General features: G+C 47.9%; 1 protein-coding gene across 1 annotated transcript in view; it reads left to right on the top strand.

Annotated features, from left to right (window-relative positions):
• The window catches only part of micu1 (mitochondrial calcium uptake 1), a gene marked incomplete at its 3' end in the record, with an annotated part of 58485 nt that overhangs the window by 13499 nt on the left and 29741 nt on the right, over positions 1-15245 (top strand).

Below are 15245 nucleotides of genomic sequence, written 5' to 3'. Positions count from 1 at the left end.
TTATTTCATAGTTTTGATGTCTTCACTATTATTCTACAATGTTGAAAATAGTAAAAATGAAGAAAAACCCTTGAATGAGTAGGTGTCCAAACTTTTGACTTGTACTGTATAGAAAAAACAGCTACAATTTATATTTACCATCTCCTTGTTCAGCCACGTTCTGAGAGGCATAGGATATTACAGTTGTTCAGATCACGTTGGAAGGAAAGTCTTGAACAGAGTTTGTCCAGTTTATTCTCCAGTGATTCGTTTGCGCATTCGCCAATAGAACGGAGGGTAGAGGTGGTTTATCCACTCGCAGACGTAGTCTCGTCAGGTGTCCCGCACACCGGCCTCTAACGGCGCCTCCTCCTCCTTCGAGTTTGCGTGGATTTGGGCCTGGTCCGGCGTAATCAGTATGTATTTCGCCTGTGACTCATTGAAGTAGATGTCCTGTTCCAAGTGGAGGTTTGTGATCACTGTTCTGATGTCCAGAAGCTCTTTTCTGTCTTTTTTAAAATTTATTTTAGGCAATTATGGAGGAAACATGAACAAAAAATGTTAAGATCAGGACAAGAAAATACACAAAATGGCACAATTGGTCAGGAGCCTGTGAAGCTGCTGCTATTCCCTCAGGCGGCATTAATACCTGACGGTTTTAGGCTAATCAAAGAACTTTTTGAGATGGAACTCCATTTATATTCATTGTTTGATCAGGAGAAAGCCATGCATAAAACGATGAGTCATATTCATAGCTTATCCAATGGAAAGAGAAAGGAATATAGAGTACGGTTTTTAAAACAGGGAGGGAGGGGGGAGATTTCTGAATGGACATTTTGCTCTGCTTGACCTGCATCCCTCTCTTGTGTTTTGTAGACTGTATAACATGCCAAAGGTATGTTGACACTGGCTTGATGAACATCTCATTCCAAAACTTTGGGCACTAATATGGAGTTGGTTCCCCCTTTGCTGCTATATCAGCCTCTACTCTTCTGGGAATGCTTTCTACTAGATTTTGGAACATTGCTGCGGGGACTTGCTTCCATTCAGCCACAAGAGCGAGGTTGGGCACTGATGTTGGGCGATTAGGCCTGGTTTCGCGGTCGGCGTTACAATTCACCCCAAAGGTGTTCGATGGGGTTGAGGTCAGGGCTCTATGCAGACCAGTCAAGTTCTTCCACACCGATCTCGACAACCCATTTCTGTATGGACCTCGCTTTGTGCCCGGGGGCATTGTCATGCTGAAACATGAAAGGGCCTTCCCCAAACTGTTGCCAGTTAAAATATCCCTTCACTGGAACTAAGGGGCATAGCGAAACCATGAAAAACAGCCCCAGACCATTATTCCTCCTCCACCAAACATTACAGTTGGCACTATGCATTCGGGCAGGTAGCATTCTCCTTGAATCCGCCAAACACAGATTAGTCCGTCGGACTACCAGATAGTGAAGCGTGATTCATCTCTCCAGAGAACGCATTTCCACTGCTCCAGAGTCCAATGGCGGCGAGCTTTACACCACTCCAGCCGACGCTTGGCATTGGGCAGGGTGACCTTATGCTCGGCCATGGAAACCCATTTAATGAAGCTCCCGACGAACAGTTCTTGTGCTGACGTTGCTTCCAGAGGCAGTTTGGAACTCGGTAGTGATTGTTGCAACCAAGGACAGACGGTTTTCCTCACTACGTGCTTCACCACTCAGCGGTCCCGTTCTGTGAGCTTGTGTGGCCTACCACTTCACGGCTGAGCCGTTGAACCTGCTGTGTGCTGTGAACTGTCCTGCTGTGTACTGTCCTGCTGTCCTGCTGTGTTCTGTCCTGTTGTGTGCTGTCCTGCTGTGTACTGTCCTGCTCTGTTCTGTCCTGCTGTGTACTGTCCTGCTGTGTACTGTCCTGCTGTGTACTGTCCTGCTGTGTACTGTCCTGCTGTGTACTGTCCTGCTCTGTACTGTCCTGCTGTGTGCTGTCCTGCTGTGTGCTGTCCTGCTGTGTGCTGTCCTGCTGTGTGCTGTCCTGCTGTGTACTGTCTTGCTGTGTGCTGTCCTGCTGTGTGCTGTCCTGCTGTGTACTGTCCTACTGTCCTGCTGTGTACTGTCCTACTGTCCTGCTGTCCTACTGTCCTGCTGTGTGCCGTCCTGTTGTGTGCTGTCCTGCTGTGTGCTGTCCTGCTGTGTGCTGTCCTACTGTCCTGCTGTGTACTGTCCTGCTGTGTGCTGTCCTGCTGTGTGCTGTCCTGCTGTGTGCTGTCCTGCTGTGTACTGTCCTGCTGTGTACTGTCCTACTATGTACTGTCCTACGGTCCTGCTGTGTGCTGTCCTGCTGTGTACTGTCCTGCTGTGTACTGTCCTACTATGTACTGTCCTACTGTCCTGCTGTGTACTGTGCTGCTGTGTACTGTCCTGCTGTGTGATGTTCTGCTGTGTACTGTCCTGCTGTGTACTGTCCTGCTGTGTACTGTCCTGCTGTGTACTGTCCTGCTGTGTACTGTCCTGCTGTGTACTGTCCTGCTGTGTGATGTCTTGCTGTGTACTGTCCTGATGTGTACTGTCCTGCTGTGTACTGTCCTGCTGTGTACTGTCCTGCTGTGTACTGTCCTGATGTGTACTGTCCTGCTGTGTGATGTCCTGCTGTGTACTGTCCTGATGTGTACTGTCCTGCTGTGTACTGTCCTGCTGTGTACTGTCCTGATGTGTACTGTCCTGCTGTGTACTGTCCTACTATGTACTGTCCTACTGTCCTGCTGTGTACTGTCCTGCTGTGTGCTGTGCTGCTGTGTACTGTCCTGCTGTGTACTGTCCTACTATGTACTGTCCTACTGTCCTGCTGTGTACTGTCCTGCTGTGTACTGTCCTGCTGTGTGCTGTGCTGCTGTGTACTGTCCTGCTGTGTACTGTCCTACTATGTACTGTCCTACTGTCCTGCTGTGTACTGTCCTGCTGTGTACTGTCCTGCTGTGTGCTGTGCTGCTGTGTACTGTCCTGCTGTGTGATGTCCTGCTGTGTGATGTCCTGCTGTGTACTGTCCTGATGTGTACTGTCCTGCTGTGTACTGTCCTGATGTGTACTGTCCTACTGTCCTGCTCTGTACTGTCCTGCTGTGTGCTGTCCTGCTGTGTGCTGTCCTGCTGTGTGCTGTCCTACTGTGTACTGTCCTACTCTCTTGCTGTGTGCTGTCCTGCTGTGTGCTGTCCTGCTATGTACTGTCCTGCTGTGTACTGTCCTGCTGTGTACTGTCCTACTGTCCTGCTCTGTACTGTCCTGCTGTGTACTGTCCTGCTGTGTACTGTCCTACTGTGTACTGTCCTACTGTCCTGCTCTGTACTGTCCTGCTGTGTGCTGTCCTGCTGTGTGCTGTCCTGCTGTGTGCTGTCCTACTGTGTACTGTCCTACTCTCTTGCTGTGTGCTGTCCTGCTGTGTGCTGTCCTGCTGTGTACTGTCCTACTGTGTACTGTCCTACTGTGTACTGTCCTACTGTGTGCTGTCCTGCTGTGTGCTGTCCTGCTGTGTGCTGTCCTGCTGTGTGCTGTCCTGCTGTGTGCTGTCCTGCTGTGTGCTGTCCTGCTGTGAACTGTCCTGCTGTGTACTGTCCTACTGTGTGCTGTCCTGCTGTGAACTGTCCTGCTGTGTACTGTCCTACTGTCCTGCTGTGTACCGTCCTACTGTGTGCTGTCGTGCTGTGTGCTGTCCTGCTGTGTGCTGTCCTGCTGTGTGCTGTCCTGCTGTGTGCTGTCCTGCTGTGAACTGTCCTACTGTGAACTGTCCTACTGTGAACTGTCCTGCTGTGTGCTGTGTGCTGTCCTGCTGTGAACTGTCCTACTGTGTACTGTCCTGCTGTCCTGCTGTGTACCTTCCTACTGTGTACTGTCCTGCTGTCCTGCTGTGTGCTGTCCTGCTGTGTGCTGTCCTGCTGTGTGCTGTCCTGCTGTGTGCTGTCCTGCTGTGAACTGTCCTGCTGTGTACTGTCCTACTGTGTGCTGTCCTGCTGTGAACTGTCCTACTGTCCTGCTGTGTACCGTCCTACTGTGTGCTGTCGTGCTGTGTGCTGTCCTGCTGTGTGCTGTCCTGCTGTGTGCTGTCCTGCTGTGTGCTGTCCTGCTGTGAACTGTCCTACTGTGAACTGTCCTGCTGTGTGCTGTCGTGCTGTGTGCTGTCCTGCTGTGAACTGTCCTACTGTGTACTGTCCTGCTGTCCTGCTGTGTACCGTCCTACTGTGTACTGTCCTGCTGTCCTGCTGTGTGCTGTCCTGCTGTGTGCTGTCCTGCTGTGAACTGTCCTGCTGTGTACTGTCCTACTGTGTGCTGTCCTGCTGTGAACTGTCCTGCTGTGTACTGTCCTGCTGTGTACCGTCCTGCTGTGTGCCGTCCTGCTGTGTGCTGTCCTGCTGTGTGCTGTCCTGCTGTGTGCTGTCCTGCTGTGTGCTGTCCTGCTGTGAACTGTCCTACTGTGAACTGTCCTGCTGTGTGCTGTCGTGCTGTGTGCTGTCCTGCTGTGAACTGTCCTGCTGTGTACTGTCCTACTGTCCTGCTGTGAACTGTCCTGCTGTCTACTGTCCTACTGTCCTGCTGTGTACCGTCCTGCTGTGTACCGTCCTACTGTGTGCTGTCGTGCTGTGTGCTGTCCTGCTGTGTGCTGTCCTGCTGTGTGCTGTCCTGCTGTGAACTGTCGTGCTGTGTGCTGTCGTGCTGTGTGCTGTCCTGCTGTGAACTGTCCTGCTGTGTACTGTCCTACTGTCCTGCTGTGAACTGTCCTGCTGTCTACTGTCCTACTGTCCTGCTGTGAACTGTCCTGCTGTGTACTGTCCTGCTGTGTACTGTCCTGCTGTGTGCTGTCCTGCTGTGAACTGTCCTGCTGTGTACTGTCCTACTGTCCTGCTGTGTACCGTCCTACTGTGTGCTGTCGTGCTGTGTGCTGTCCTGCTGTGAACTGTCCTGCTGTGTACTGTCCTACTGTCCTGCTGTGTACTGTCCTACTGTCCTGCTGTCTACTGTCCTACTGTCCTGCTCTGTACTGTCCTGCTGTGTGCTGTCCTGCTGTGTACTGTCCTGCTGTGTACTGTCCTACTGTCCTGCTGTGTACTGTCCTGCTGTGTACTGTCCTACTGTGTACTGTCCTACTGTGTACTGTCCTGCTGTGTGCTGTCCTACTGTGTACTGTCCTACTCTGTGCTGTCCTGCTGTGTGCTGTCCTGCTGTGTACTGTCCTACTGTCCTGCTGTGTACTGTCCTACTGTGTGCTGTCCTGCTGTGTGCTGTCCTACTGTCCTACTGTGTGCTGTCCTGCTGTGTGCTGTCCTGCTGTGTACTGTCCTGCTGTGTGCTGTCCTGCTGTGTACTGTCCTGCTGTCCTACTGTCGTGCTGTCCTGCTGTGTGCTGTCCTACTGTGTGCTGTCCTGCTGTGTGCTGTCCTGCTGTGTGCTGTCCTACTGTCCTGCTGTGTGCTGTCCTGCTGTGTGCTGTCCTACTGTCCTGCTGTGTACTGTCCTACTGTGTGCTGTCCTGCTGTGTGCTGTCCTGCTGTGTACTGTCCTACTGTCCTGCTGTGTACTGTCCTACTGTCCTGCTGTGTACTGTCCTACTGTGTAATGTCCTACTGTCCTGCTGTGTACTGTCCTGCTGTGTACTGTCCTGCTGTGTACTGTCCTGCTGTGTACTGTCCTGCTGTGTCCTGTCCTGCTGTGTCCTGTCCTGCTGTGTACTGTCCTGCTGTGTACTGTCCTGCTGTCCTGCTGTGAACTGTCCTACTGTGTACTGTCCTACTGTCCTGCTGTGAACTGTCCTACTGTGTACTGTCCTGCTGTGTCCTGTCCTGCTGTGTACTGTCCTGCTGTATACTGTCCTGCTGTCTACTGTCCTACTGTCCTGCTCTGTACTGTCCTGCTGTGTGCTGTCCTGCTGTGAACTGTCCTGCTGTGTACTGTCCTACTGTCCTGCTGTGTACTGTCCTACTGTCCTGCTGTGTACTGTCCTGCTGTGTGCTGTCCTGCTGTGAACTGTCCTGCTGTGTACTGTCCTACTGTCCTGCTGTGTACTGTCCTGCTGTGTACTGTCCTACTGTGTACTGTCCTACTGTGTACTGTCCTGCTGTGTGCTGTCCTACTGTGTACTGTCCTACTCTGTGCTGTCCTGCTGTGTGCTGTCCTGCTGTGTACTGTCCTACTGTCCTGCTGTGTACTGTCCTACTGTGTGCTGTCCTGCTGTGTGCTGTCCTACTGTCCTACTGTGTGCTGTCCTGCTGTGTACTGTCCTGCTGTGTGCTGTCCTGCTGTGTACTGTCCTGCTGTCCTACTGTCGTGCTGTCCTGCTGTGTGCTGTCCTACTGTGTGCTGTCCTGCTGTGTGCTGTCCTGCTGTGTGCTGTCCTACTGTCCTGCTGTGTGCTGTCCTGCTGTGTGCTGTCCTACTGTCCTGCTGTGTACTGTCCTACTGTGTGCTGTCCTGCTGTGTGCTGTCCTGCTGTGTGCTGTCCTGCTGTGTACTGTCCTACTGTCCTGCTGTGTACTGTCCTACTGTCCTGCTGTGTACTGTCCTACTGTGTAATGTCCTACTGTCCTGCTGTGTACTGTCCTGCTGTGTACTGTCCTGCTGTGTACTGTCCTGCTATGTACTGTCCTGCTGTGTACTGTCCTGCTGTGTACTGTCCTGCTGTGTACTGTCCTGCTGTGTACTGTCCTGCTGTGTACTGTCCTGCTGTGTACTGTCCTACTGTGTACTGTCCTGCTGTGTCCTGTCCTGCTGTGTCCTGTCCTGCTGTGTCCTGTCCTGCTGTGTACTGTCCTGCTGTGTACTGTCCTGCTGTCCTGCTGTGAACTGTCCTACTGTGTACTGTCCTACTGTCCTGCTGTGAACTGTCCTACTGTGTACTGTCCTGCTGTGTCCTGTCCTGCTGTGTACTGTCCTGCTGTATACTGTCCTACTGTGTACTGTCCTACTGTCCTGCTGTGTACTGTCCTGCTGTGTGATGTCCTGCTGTGTACTGTCCTACTGTCCTGCTGTGTACTGTCCTGCTGTGTCCTGTCCTGCTGTGTACTGTCCTGCTGTGTACTGTCCTACTGTGTACTGTCCTACTGTCCTGCTGTGTACTGTCCTGCTGTTTGACTAAAAATGGTTTACTTTGCGTCGCCAGTCAAGTTCAAATAGGCTAAACCATTGTCTGTCACATCACGATGTCGTCACCATCGGCGATGGCTGTCAATCATATCGCCCAGCCCTATTGGGGGAGAGGAATGGATCTAACAATGGGCACCACTTCTCAACACAAGACCTGATGTAGTAGAAATCTGACTGTCAGGTGGGAGCGGGATAGAGGGAGGGAGGGAGAGAACTGGGAAATGAAAAGCTGAATGGTCCTTGTGGCAGCAGCAGCTGCAGTCTTCACTAAACTCAAGGCTGTCTGGGGGCAGAGAGGCTGTCTGGGGGCAGAGAGGCTGCAGAGAGGCTGTCTGGGGGCAGAGAGGCTGTCTGGGGGCAGAGAGGCTGTCTGGGGGCAGAGAGGCTGTCTGGGGGCAGAGAGGCTGTCTGGGGGCAGAGAGGCTGCAGAGAGGCTGTCTGGGGGCAGAGAGGCTGTCTGGGGGCAGAGAGGCTGCAGTGTGTGACTGAATACAGGAGTTTTGATATCTGATGTTGATCGTCTTGTGGGTTGGTGTGTGAGAGATCCTTCCCCTGTCTGTGTTTGTCTGTGATAGGGTTATGTTGCGTTTATGGCTGCATCCCTCCCCAGTGGAAGACTAGATGGATCAGTCTGTCTGATGGTCTCTGGTCAGTACTGTGACCTGAATGGATCAGTCTATCTGATGGTCTCTGGTCAGTACTGTGACCTGAATGGATCAGTCTGTCTGATGGTCTCTGGTCAGTACTGTGACCTGAATGGATCAGTCTGTCTGTCTGGTCTCTGGTCAGTACTGTGACCTGAATGGATCAGTCTGTCTGATGGTCTCTGGTCAGTACTGTGACCTGAATGGATCAGTCTGTCTGATGGTCTCTGGTCAGTACTGTGACCTGAATGGATCAGTCTGTCTGATGGTCTCTGGTCAGTACTGTGACCTGAATGGATCAGTCTGTCTGATGGTCTCTGGTCAGTACTGTGACCTGAATGGATCAGTCTATCTGATGGTCTCTGGTCAGTACTGTGACCTGAATGGATCAGTCTGTCTGATGGTCTCTGGTCAGTACTGTGACCTGAATGGATCAGTCTGTCTGATGGTCTCTGGTCAGTACTGTGACCTGAATGGATCAGTCTGTCTGATGGTCTCTGGTCAGTACTGTGACCTGAATGGATCAGTCTGTCTGATGGTCTCTGGTCAGTACTGTGACCTGAATGGATCAGTCTGTCTGATGGTCTCTGGTCAGTACTGTGACCTGAATGGATCAGTCTGTCTGATGGTCTCTGGTCAGTACTGTGACCTGACAGGATCAGTCTATCTGATGGGCTCTGGTCAGTACACTACCGGTCAAAAGTTTTAGAACACCTACTAATTCAAGGGTTTTTCTTATTTTTTAAAAACTATTTTCTACATTGTAGAATAATAGTGAAGACATCAAAACTATGAAATAACACATATGGAATTATGTAGTAACCAAAAAAGTGTTAAACAAATCAAAATATATTTTATATTTGAGATTCTTCAAATAGCCACCCTTTGCCTTGATGACAGCTTTGCACTCTCTTGGCATTCTCTCAACCAGCTTCACCTGGAATGCTTTTCCAACAGTATTGAAGGAGTTCCCACATATGCTGAGCAACTCATCCCAAACCATCTCAATTGGTTTGAGGTCGGGGGATTGTGGAGGCCAGGTCATCTGATGCGGCACTCCACCACTCTCCTTCTTGGTAAATTAGCCCTTACACAGCCTGGAGATGTGTTGGGTCATTGTCCTGTTGAAAAACAAATGATAGTCCCACTAAGCCCAAATCAGATGGGATGGCGAATCGCTGCAGAATGCGGTGGTAGCCATGCTGGTTAAGTGTGCCTTGAATTCTAAATAAATCACAGACAGTGTCACCACCAAAGCACCCCCACACCATAACACCTCCTCCTCCATGCTTTACGGTGGGAAACACACATGCAGAGATCATCCGTTCACCCACACCTCGTCTCACAAAGACACGGCGGTTGGAACCAAAAATCTCCAATTTGGACTCATCAGGCCAAAGGACAGATTTCCACCGGTCTAATGTCCATTGCTCGTGTTTCTTGGCCCAAGCAGGTCTCTTCTTCTTATTGGTGTCCTTTAGTGGTGGTTTCTTTTCAGCAATTCGACCATGAAGGCCTGATTCACACAGTCCCCTCTGAACAGTTGATGTTGAGATGTGTCTGTTACTTGAACTCTATGAAGCATTTATTTGGGCTGCAATTTCTGAGGCTGGTAACTCTAATGAACTTATCCTCTATAGCAGAGGTAACTCTGGGTCTTCCATTCCTGTGGCGGTTCTCTTGCGATCCAGTTTCATCATAGCGCTTGATGGTTTTTGCCACTGCACTTTTAAGAAACGTTCAAAGTTCTTGAAATGTTCCGTATTGACTGACCTTCATGTCTTAAAGTAATGATGGACTGTCGTTTCTCTTTGCTTATTTGAGCTGTTCTTGCCATAATATGGACTTGGTCTTTTACCAAGTGTGCTATTTGTGTGGTCGTTCTGTTACCAAACAGAGAGAATGAAAACTACAGCTTCCATCAGTGTGTGTGTGTGTGTGTGTGTTGCAGAAATCAATAACTATCAGGAGATGAGAGGCGCGCACACACACACACTCTGAAAGGACGCTCTGTGCTTTCCCCCGGTGCTACTTTTCTAGCCCCATTCACAGGAATGTCACAGGCCAATCAAATAGTCTGTGTAAATGTAATGACCTAAATCTGCTCTGATTAAATCAGGATCAATATAATGTGTCTGTGTGCAGGTTTTACTGTATACCTTGTTATGCAGGTGCTGGGGAACTGTGGTTATGCATGAATTATAACCAATATATAAGTCAGGAAACGACATATAACCGATAAATTTGCTAAAAAGGATAAATCATCTCTTTGAAGAAGCAGCCATGTCTAAAACAGTACTAAAGAAGTAGGGCATACCACTTCTGGTTCTCCTTCCTTCTCTGGCCAATAGGAATGGCTGCTGCCAGGTTAACTGATTCTGTGTGTGTCTGTGTCTTAGGGTTGCAAAATTCCGGTAACATTCCTAAAATTCCCATGTTTTCCAGACATGGAAAATTGGAAGATTCACCGAAATTAGGAGGGAATAAGCAGGAAATACGGAACTCCATCCAGGATTCCTGGTAAACCAGGGAATTTTTGGCAAGTTAACAGAATTAATTTTGCAACCCAAGATGTCTGTCCATTGGTAATAGTCTAGATGCAAACCAATACTATATAGGTCCTTTATAATAATGAGTATTAATTAGGGGTGTAACGGTTCACCAAACCCACGTTTCGGTACGTCTTGGGGTCACGGTACAGCAGGGAAATTAAATTCACAATGTTCCTTGCATTGTCGGTTGTGACAGGATTGTTATGTTGGGCCTCTCAAGTTTCCACTCTGATGCTGCGTTTGCGTCCATGTGGGAGGTGGGAATTTACCAGTTGTGAAGTCGTAAATACCAGTTGGATGCATTCATTTGATTTGAACTCGTTAAGAAATGTAGATCGGCTAATGTCCAACAAGCTGCGTCAACAATAAACTAAAAGTAGAGTTATCATGATTGTAAACAAATTATAGTGTTCAAAAACCATACTAATTAATAGTATTTTATAACATTTTACATTTTAATCATTTAGCAGACGCTCTTATCCAGAGCCACTTACAGTTAGTGAGTGCGTACATTATTATATATATATTTTTTGTTTTCATACTGGCCCCCCTTGGGAATCAAACCCACAACCCTGGCGTTGCAAACGCCATGCTCTACCAACTGAGCTACATCCCTGCCGGCCGTTCCCTCCCCTACCCTGGACGACGCTGGGCCAATTGTGCGCCGCCCCATGGGTTTCCCGGTCGCGGCCGGCTACGACAGAGCCTGGATTCGAACCAGGATCTCTAGTGGCACTGCTAGTACTGCGATGCAGCGCCTTAGACCACTGCGCCACTCGGGAGGCCGCGACCGGGTGTTTTTGTTTTGTTGCATTTGACTGCAGAAAATGCTCTCATAGAGGTAATTTCCTTAGTAGGTGAGGTCAGAGGTCAGCATGTGGGAGAAGTCGGTGCTCAGGATGATGGACGAGTTTCCCACTAGCATTTACCAGTTGGAGGGCCGTTCAAGTGGATTTCTCCCCAGTCGTATGTCGTAAATACCCACTTAGTTACGAACGCACCGTGACACTACCTCCTTCAGTGCCAGATGCCGCTTGTGACTCTCATAAAGGGGGAAGTTACATCTCCCACTCCGGGGTAATTTGATGGGCTGTCACTGTTAAGTAAGCGTAACACAAGGAGCATCAAGGACAATTCATTGAAAACTTTGGCTGTGGTTTGCTCCATCTGAAATTAGCCCCCTCAACTACCTCATCCCCATATTGTTATTTATTTTGCTCATTTGCACACCAGTATCTCTATTTGCACATCATCTTCTGCACATCTATCACTCCAGTGTTAATACGAAATTATAATTGTAATTATTTTGCACTATGGCCTATTTATTGTCTTACCTCCATAACTTACTACATTTGCACACACTTTATATAGATTTTCTATTGTGTTATTGACTGTACGTTTTTGTTTATTCCATATGTAACTCTTTGTTGTTGTTTTTATCGCACTGCTTTGCTTTATCTTGGCCAGGTCGCAGTTGTAAATGAGAACTTGTTCTCAACTGGCTTCCCTGGTTAAATAAAGGTGAAATAAAATATATAATACTAAATAAATATAGAGTAGGTACTAGCTGTTTGCTGAAATGGGTGCAAGAGGTACGTTCGTAACGTGGCTCGAGAACTTTCACCAGGTGTTGAAAACCCCCTATTCTCAAACACAGAGAATGGGCACATATCCACTATAAACCGAAGGCTGTAAAAAATATGAACATATCCTACCTATCGCTCTTGTAATTTCTTCAGCCCGGTCAGAATTAGCTGCAAAGGGGAGGCGATGTTGTTGTTTCTTTGTGTTTCCATCTTTTCCCGGTATCCTGGGGTGATGTCGGCGTAAATGTGTCAACGTATTTGAGGTGTTGGCAGTTGCACAGGCTATTCTCGTTGAGCAGTGGCAACATACTCTCTATGTCCATCGCCATTGTAATCTACTGGGAAGCCAAAATGTTCCCAAACTAGAGATTTAAACGATGATGAGAATCCTCCTGGTTTATGGACCCCACCACTCGCCACCGTCCAGAACTAGTTCCTGGCTGCGCCTCACTAAAGGACAGTTTGAAATGTGCCAGTTAAAGATTTGATTACAACGTCTGCATAGGCTCTAGTTGTTTTAACGGAATAGCCTGAAATGTTTTTTACTCAAGGCATAACCACAACGCAGCGTATAGGCCTAGTGTTTTTATTAGTGTTCACAGTGTGGACCAGTACCAAGGTCCCCATACTGAACGGGTCGGTATATCATTACACCCCTACTACTGATTGATGTCCATTTTGAAACGACTAGGGTGTCCACTCTGGCCTCCATTTGATTTTAGTCTAATTTTCTCCCTCCAACAAGGATAAAAACTCCAATAACGGATGATGATAGAGATATGAGGTTTGGACCATTGGTTTACCCATTGGACACCCTAAAATGACACATTTTAAGGCAGCTATCATGAGGAGTATGGGTTTGATGATGACGGTTGAGGAGGTAAGATGTTGGATGGATGGACGTGTTGCAGAGTTGTGGAAAAGCCTGTTAGTTTAGTTCCTCTCTCGTGCTCTCTTTCTCTCTCTCTCTCTCTCTCTCTCTCTCTCTCTCTCTCTCTCTCTCTCTCTCTCTCTCTCTCTCTCTCTCTCTCTCTCTCTCTCTCTCTCTCTCTCTCTCTCTCTCTCTCTCTCTCTCTCTCTCTCCTCTTTTGCTCTTTCTTTCTTTTGCTCTCTTTCTCGCTCTTTCTCGCTCTCTCTCTTTCTCGCTCTCTCTCTCTCTTTCTTTTGCTCTCTTTCTCGCTCTCTCTCTTTCTCGCTCTCTCTCTTTCTCTCTTTCTTTTGCCCTCTTTCTCCCTTTGGTGGATGCAGTGGGCCAGGTTGACATGATGCCCCCTCCCCATGGGACCGGTGGATGCCAACCTGTCCCACTGCATCCTCCAAAGTGATGAACGCCCCCATCCTCCTTCCTCCTTCCCCCATCCTCCTTCCTCCATCCTCCTTCCTCCTTCCTCCACGCTACAGGTAAATTAAGCCTGGAAATTGACCCTTACAGTTAGGGCTGGGCGATATGGCCTAAAAATCATATCTCTTTTTTTTTTAATGTGCAATTCACAATATAAATTATAATTAGGCTAAATATAAGCCCCACTAATAATTAAATTATTTTATCAAAATAGTTTTACCTGCTTTTTTTTTCCAATAACCACTGATCTGGCTTTCAAGTCTGTATGAAAATTCCCTTTTTGTAAATTTTTTGGCCAGAACCATGCATAATGAACATTCACTAATAATGACTAACTTCTGGTAGCAGGCATTATAGAAAATGAACACAGGTCTCATAAACAATATCTCAAGCACAAGCCCAAGGTGCTAGTGCAGGGGTGTCAAACTCATTTTAGCTCAGGGGCCACATGGAGGAAAATCTATTCCCAAGTGGGCCGGACCGGAAAAATCATGGTATATATAACTTAAAAACAACAACTTCAGATTGTTTTCTTTGTTTTAATACGATCAACATACATCATAAAGCTGGAGCCTGAGGACAGTGTGTCCAAAATAGTACAAGCACAACATCACTATTAATCATAAAACACCTCAAGTTATTTGAAAGTTCTGAGGACAAAGAACACACAAACACACAATGCCTCAGTGATTCACAGAAGTATATCACAGATCACAGAACTATATCAGGGTGTCATTTCTCAGGCAGAAATGTAGATAAAAATAATGAAATCCTGTTCCCCAAACAAGTGCAAGAACCACAGAGTCAAGAATAGGTTAAATATACAAATAAAATAAAATCAATTAAAAACAATAGCACATCAACATAAAAAAATATAAACATAAATCTGAAAGCGTTGCTCAAACTCCCGTAACAGTCCAGTTATTTTATATTCGAACCGCTTCATGTCTGCCACATGTTGGGTCGCGCACACATTTTTCAGACAGGGGAAGTGAGCTGCATCACCACCGGCAAGTTGCGTCTCCCACAATGACAGCTTCAACTTGAAAGAACGTATGCTGTCATAATACTGCGTGACAACTTTGTTGCGCCCTTGCAGCTGTTTGTTCAAGTTATTCAGGTGCTCTGTAACATCCACCATAAATGCAAGGTCCGGCATCCATTCTGCGGAATGAAATTCTAACACTGGTTTGCCCTTTTCTTCCATGAACTGTTCAATTTCTTCTCGTAAATCAAAGAAACGCCTCAGCACAGCACCTTGGCTTAACCATCTTACCTCAGTGTGGTATGGCAGGCCATAGATGTGGTCTTTCTCTCTGAGAAGGCTGTCAAACTGACGGTGATTCAGGCTTCTGGATCGGATGAAATTAACAGTTTGGATGACCACCTTCATGACGTTATCCATCTTTAATGACTTGCAACACAAAGCCTCCTGGTGCAAAATACAGTGAAAAGTCAAAAAATCACGTCCTCCATTTGCAGATTGCACTTTCTCTCTGAACTTTGTCACAACGCCTGCTTTTTTCCCCATCATTGAGGGCGCACCATCTGTAGCCAGGCTGACAGCGCGGGACCAGTCCACTCCGACCCTGTCCAGCGCGCCGACGAGTGCGGTAAAAATATCAGCTGCTGTCGTTGTATCTGTCATCGGCACCAACTCCACGAACTCCTCGGTGACGGTCAATGTGTCATCAACTCCGCGGATGAAAAAATGGCCAGTTGTGCAACATCTGTAATGTCCGTGCTTTCATCAATTGCAACCGAAAACGCAATAAATGACTTTACTTTTTGCTTCAACTGGCTGTCCAAATCCACTGAAAGATCGGAAATCCTGTCTGCAACTGTGTTTCTTGTCAGGCTGATATTTGCAAAAGCCTGCCGCTTTTCAGGGCACACAATCTCCGCTGCCTTCATCATGCATGTTTTTACAAATTCACCCTCACTAAATGGTTTTGAAGCCACTGCGATTTCATTAGCAATGAGGTAGCTAGCTTTCACTGCAGCGTCACTGATGTCTCGGCTGTGAGTAAACACAGACT

Source organism: Coregonus lavaretus, assembly GCF_964263955.1.
Source record: "Coregonus lavaretus genome assembly, contig: HAP1_SCAFFOLD_525, whole genome shotgun sequence".
NCBI lineage: Eukaryota > Metazoa > Chordata > Actinopteri > Salmoniformes > Salmonidae > Coregonus > Coregonus lavaretus.
This window is presented reverse-complemented; position numbering and strand designations above follow the sequence as displayed.